The sequence below is a fragment of the Pinus tabuliformis genome, chromosome Q (genome assembly GCF_031772625.1).
Source record: "Pinus tabuliformis cultivar Carrire ecotype Pingquan chromosome Q, CPIR1, whole genome shotgun sequence".
In the NCBI taxonomy this organism is placed as follows: Eukaryota; Viridiplantae; Streptophyta; class Pinopsida; order Pinales; family Pinaceae; genus Pinus; species Pinus tabuliformis.
The window spans coordinates 1,231,920,477-1,231,926,476 of record NC_142296.1 but is presented as its reverse complement, the minus strand read 5'-3'; positions in this window follow the sequence as shown (position 1 = coordinate 1,231,926,476).

Here is a 6,000-nt window from a genome sequence, read left to right as displayed (position 1 = left end):
GCAAGCTAAGAAGGATAATAAATTATCACCAAAGTATTATGATCCGTATAAGGTGTTGCAAAATATTGGTACTATGGCATACAAATTGGAGCTTCCTGCAGCTTCCTGAGTGCACCCAGTTTTCCATGTTTCATGTTTAAAGAAGGTTATAGGTGACAAGCTCCCAGTTCAAACAATATTTCCAGAACTTGACGAGGAAGGAAAAATCATATTTGAATTGGAAGAAGTCACAAAAGCAATAACTTGATAGCGACGAAATCGATCAATTTCGGAGTATCTCATCAAGTGGAAGAACTTATTTGTTGAAGATTCCACATGGGACGATGAGAATTTTATACAGAAATATCTAGAACTAATCAAGCGTTGAGGACAATGCTTTTCAGAAGTAGAGGGGCATGTTAGGTCCATATAATACTAGTAATTCCCCCATTACTATTGTCATTGTATCCCTTATTGTATTGTGCCCCTATTGTCCCCATATTGTTATTAGTGTGCCCCATAGAAACCCACTATTATTATTGTTGTTCCCTTATGTTATTACGATTAGGTTAGCTTGATTATATTGTGATCCCTTAGACTCCTATATATAGAAGGGAGGTTTATTCATTTGTATCATCCAAGGATTGTTCATTTGTGTAATGTAAAGGAGGTTTCCCCCTTGAAGAGGCTGAATTCCAAGGCATTGATCTATATTTTCTATCTTTTTGTGAGCTGGTTTCCCAAGATCTCTTATCACATTCCATGTTTTCATTTATACTTTGTTTCATTATTTACTAGCCTGGAAAAAAAAATCTTTAAAGTGCAAGATGTACAAGGTTTGAAATCTAATCTTTTTAATAAGTGTTGATGTATGTATGATTAAATTATGGTCCTGACTGTGGGATGGTACTATCGTTCGATAACCTTCATTCACCCTCCTTGAAATAATTCCACATTATTTGACCATTATTAGCTTGCCCGTAATCCGATCATTGTAGTCGTTGCACCACCACGGCCTATACTGCCATTGTATCCAATCATTATCATTCACCCATAGCAGGCTGACACGAATCAACACCTAATATGGAGGGGGGGGTTGCAGCGAGGGGTTGTTCCATCATATCCAAGTGAGTGGGTCTAAAAATATGGAGGGCGACGAACCTCTGGCATAAAACCCTCGACAAACGTTGGGGTCACTCAAAAATTCCTTCGAGGGTGTGATCAGAGAGGGTGAAGTATAGTTAGAAATGGCACCTGTGAGGAGTGAACCATTGTTTTGAAGGAGATTGAACAAACTGCTGAGTACAGGAACAGTCTTGCACTATTGCAAGAATCTGGGTTCCTTCCATTCCTGCAAAAGTTTGATGGGTTCGACCTGGTGGTGGTACTGGACTTCGCAAGGACGTTCAAAGAAAGTCAAATCAAGGTCAGGTCCTTAAAGTTCAAAATTACAGAGGAGTTTATTGCACAAGCCACGAGCTTGCCACTTATAAGGGAGTGTTGGTTTAAAAAGGAGCAGCTCGCTAAGAAGTGTTGGCACCAGTTCGTGATTGAAAAGAAAATTAAGGTCGATTGGAGGAAGGGACTTCCATAGATTGCCATGGTCGAGAAGTGGTGAGACCTACTATTTATACTGTAGAAGTTTGTAACTTGGGAAGGATGTTATACATTGGCATTTGTATATCTCCTTCAATTGCTGCTGCATTTTGAGGCAGGAAAGTTGATTAATTTTCCTCACTTCTTGCTCAGAAGTCTTGAGAAGATGGTGAAAAATGTGCAGAGTGGAAGTGCAGGTCAAGTTGCAACCAAGGTCTGCCATTATGGGCTTATAACGATTTTGATAAAGAAGAAGTTAGAAAAAAAGGGAGTAACATGGGGAGCATTTTTTAAAGAATTTCAAGCAAGGGGTGCAGAGGTGTCTGCTATCATAATTACAAGTAAGAAGAGAAAGGTAGAGATATTGTCTCCTGCCAAGCAACGAGGTGAAAGTTCACCAATGTAAGAAGAGAAGAGGGTTATTGAAAACACTCCACCCGTGGCAAAGAAGAGGAAGACCAGAACTTCGGTGAGGAGGAAGACTATTGCCTAAGGGATGAACCAGTCGAGTTATCCGATCATAATCGATGAATCACCCCAAGTTTCCCCCCATAGTTCATAATCTCTCGGTGCTTGCAAATGCAGTGGCACACACTGTGGAAGATGAGGAGAATGCAGAAGACGACATTTTGTTGTCAACATTTGTCAACATGTTAAGGAGAAGAAGGACAACACCGAAGACTGGTGAAGTCCAAGCACAAGAGGACAAAGGGGAACAACATGTAGAGGCCCTTGATAATTTCAGTGAACCAGACATAGAGACCCTCAATGATTTCGAGGAGCGGGGTATTGAAGACCCTGTGATTTTAGAAGGTCAGGGTATTGAAGACCCTACAGTTTTAGAAGGTCAGGGTATTGAAGACCTTACGATGTTAGAAGGTTAGGCTATTGAAGACCCTACAGTGCTAGAAGGATAGGGTACTAAAGCCCCTACAGTTGTAGAAGAACGGGGAACCGAAACCCCTACTGATTTGGGAAGACAGGGTGTTGAATCCCCTGAGAAACTGGAAGAACAAGGTGTTAAAAGCCTTGAGGAATTGAGGACACAAGGTATTGAAACCCTTGGCATAGAGATTGATGAGGGCATCAAAACCCTTAGTGACAGGAAAACCCGAGTATAGAAACCCTTGGCGACGTCATAAGGCAGACGTTTGACAACCTGTTGAAGCCCTGAAAATCGGGTCTACAACAAGGGGGATACCCACCCGGTCCGGACCTTGGTTAGCAGCTCCTTTTCCATTTGGTATAGTGGGTCCAACTGGGGATATGGGACCAATTTCCCAATTTATGTGTGTGTGTGTGAAGAATTGATATTTCCCTTCTAAAAGTTCCTAAGTGAGATGCTATAATTCTAACTCTAATCTAATAACATGTAAATGGTATTCTAATAAGTAGAAATATCTAAGTCTACACTAACCTGGGGTGTAATCCTTCTGTTATGCGATCTAAAATGATTTCAGATAACAATTAGTAATAAAGATCATTCAACTGTTATGAGAAAAGAATTCAATACAGATAAACCACTTCGTATAAAAAGTTAGACAAAACAGTTGTGAAAGGCATATCGCATAATAAGATATTCATACATTAAACATAAATAAATAGCTATCACTGTATAAAAGTGCCAAATGATAACTCAAGCATTCACACATCAATATATAAACAACTGAACTTGAATATCACTTTTAACACAAAGGCAGAAATAGTTAAGAGATAGAAGTACCATTTATAACTAGTCCTACTCATGAGCTTCAAGTGATAATGATTTATCTCTTCGTAACCCAACATCCACTAAGAGTACAAAAGTGCAACATCAGTAGTAGATATTAAATACAGATATCAATAAATCTTGTTCCATTCATTCATCAAAACCTCCACAGAGGGTACAAAAGTGCATGTTCTGGGGATAAGTTTTTGACAAATTTAAGGACCCTTCTCTAAATGCATGAGAAGGGTTTAAATACTATTAACTAAATCTAAAAATAACTTATTACAAAAATGTAGGATGCGGTTTAAATGAACTCCCTCACTTTGGGCAAACATAAAACAAAATTAAAATTAAAACTGAATCTAAAATTAAAATTACTAACTATTTTGTATCTGCTCCTTGAAGTCGCACGCGTTCAGCATCTGTTTGAGAAGAGTCGGTTGTCTGATTTCCAATTTTAGCTGTGCTGCGAAAACAGAATCGGCAAGAGCTGGTGCCATCTTCTTGGCAGAATTGATGATACACTTGAGAGTCATCCACTGGTTTTCAGATTTAAGTTTTACTTCTTTTACCTCTAGCGTTCTTTTTAACAAATTTCTGGGCTTACAGGTGACTGAGCACTCCATTGGTTTTCGGATTTAAGTTTTACTTCTTTTACCTCTAGCGTTCTTTTTAACAAATTTCTGGGCTTATAGGTGACTGAGCACTCAGAAGCTTTCCTTTTCAAGAAGTTTTCCTAGGCGCTAATCGCGCATCGGAAACTACCTTCGTTTCTTGATCTGGGCTTCCTTGGTGCGTTTTTCACCCTTTGCGCGTTTTCTTTTAGCGGATATAAAGCTCAAATTTTTGTGAAAATAATGATTTCGTAAGCTCTTGACCCTGAGTTTTAAATTGTCTATTTTTGATGTGAGTGTTGTCTAGTACCTCCGTGTATGGAAGAATTTTGGGCCTCGCCGCTATCCTGTGTAAGAATGAACAAGCCAGTTCTGTGATGGATGCCTCATAAGAACTATGTGAACCTGTAGTAGCCTCAACCTCCATTACTCTAGGATTCTCTTCCTCAAGTAGATTGTACATGCCTTCCCAGGTAGCAATACCAGCATCTCTGTTACAGGCGGTGTCTGTATACAAGGGCGCCATTTCCTTCTCTTCAGAGCTCGGGGCTTTGCCTTTCTTCCCCATGGTATCCTGCGTACTGCTTTGTATCGTTCTCTATTCTTCGTTCCTGCAATTTTTGAGTGAAGTGAGAATAATGATATGGAAAGGTGACGGGAAAGTCTTAAATGCTGAAAACATATAAAATATACCACCTTACGTGAAATGACTTTTCGACAAGCACGAAACTGTATTCCATTAATAACTGGCAACTAACTCATTAATTAGCATTAAAGCGCATAACTAGGTGTCACTTGATGGAAACTACTTTTTGAACAACGAGCCCGAAATATCTGCGATGAAGCGATTTTGCGATTTGCTTCGCAATATCGCAAATCGCAACATCACAGAATCGCAACATCGCATAATCGCAACATCGCATGGTTGCTTAGCTTGCTATATAGCATTATCGCATTATCGCATTGTCGCTCTATTGCAGATTCGCAATATCGCAATATCGCAATATCAGAGAAACGTGACATATGACAATTTTTGTTAATCTATTTTCCGTGAAATGCGATTTGCAATATGCGCCATCGCATATTGGTAGTTTAAAGTTTTTCAACGTAAGCGGTCTTTTATGCATGCGATGCGATATATGTTCGTAGTCTCGTATTGCAATCTCGCAGTCTTAGAATTTGGCTTGCAAGGGGGTATCCTATTATCCTTTTGCGATGCGATATTTCCTAAGGAATAATTCTACTTTATCATAAAACTTAAGCTTTTTTAGATTTTTCAAGGGTATTTTCTTAAGTTTATGATGGTAAGTTTTATTAAAAAGGAAATACAGGCACTAATTGACTTTTTTAAATTTTTGACTAAGGGTCCCCACTTATTTGGTATTAGTAATAACACCAAATAAGAAGGGGGGTTGTTGTTGGCCACAACAATTGGCGATTCACTTGGAAGAACTAGTTATCTCTGCTTTTCTTTTGAATTTTCTAAACTTCCAAAACAGAAAATTTTCCAGAAAATTAAACTTTATTATAGAAAGACAAAGTACATCATGCTTTTACCTATCAATGATATTTTGTTTCTTCTATTTTTCAACTTTGATTATGTACTCTCTTAAGCCAGTCCTTGTATCTACATCAATCATTACTTGGTTTATAAAGATAAAAACACAGCCTTCTCTGTAAACCATTTTGGAATATGCTCATTTGTCGTAGGTAGAGCCTCTGCTGCCAGCAGGCGTTTATAGCCTCGACAGGGTTACCTGTTACCCAGCAATGATCCTGTATCCTACTTAGAGAAATTTACAATTTTCAAAGAGAAATCCATATCCACACTTATTGCTTTCATTTTCTTTTTTTACCCTTAAAGAACAATGTCTTGGTTTGGTAGCCAATTTATGACACAGTCATTCACTAATTTATAGCTTTGCTAAACAAGCTGGCTCGTGATGAGACGCCTTGTCTTTTGATTGAAACAATCTTAAGTCATTGCCCTATTGTGGTATGCAGTATTGGCAAAGTCAGCAAGCTATAATATCTATGATCATGATAAGCCGGCTCGTGATGAGACCTCTTACTCTTTAAGTTAAAGTGTATCAATGGATCATT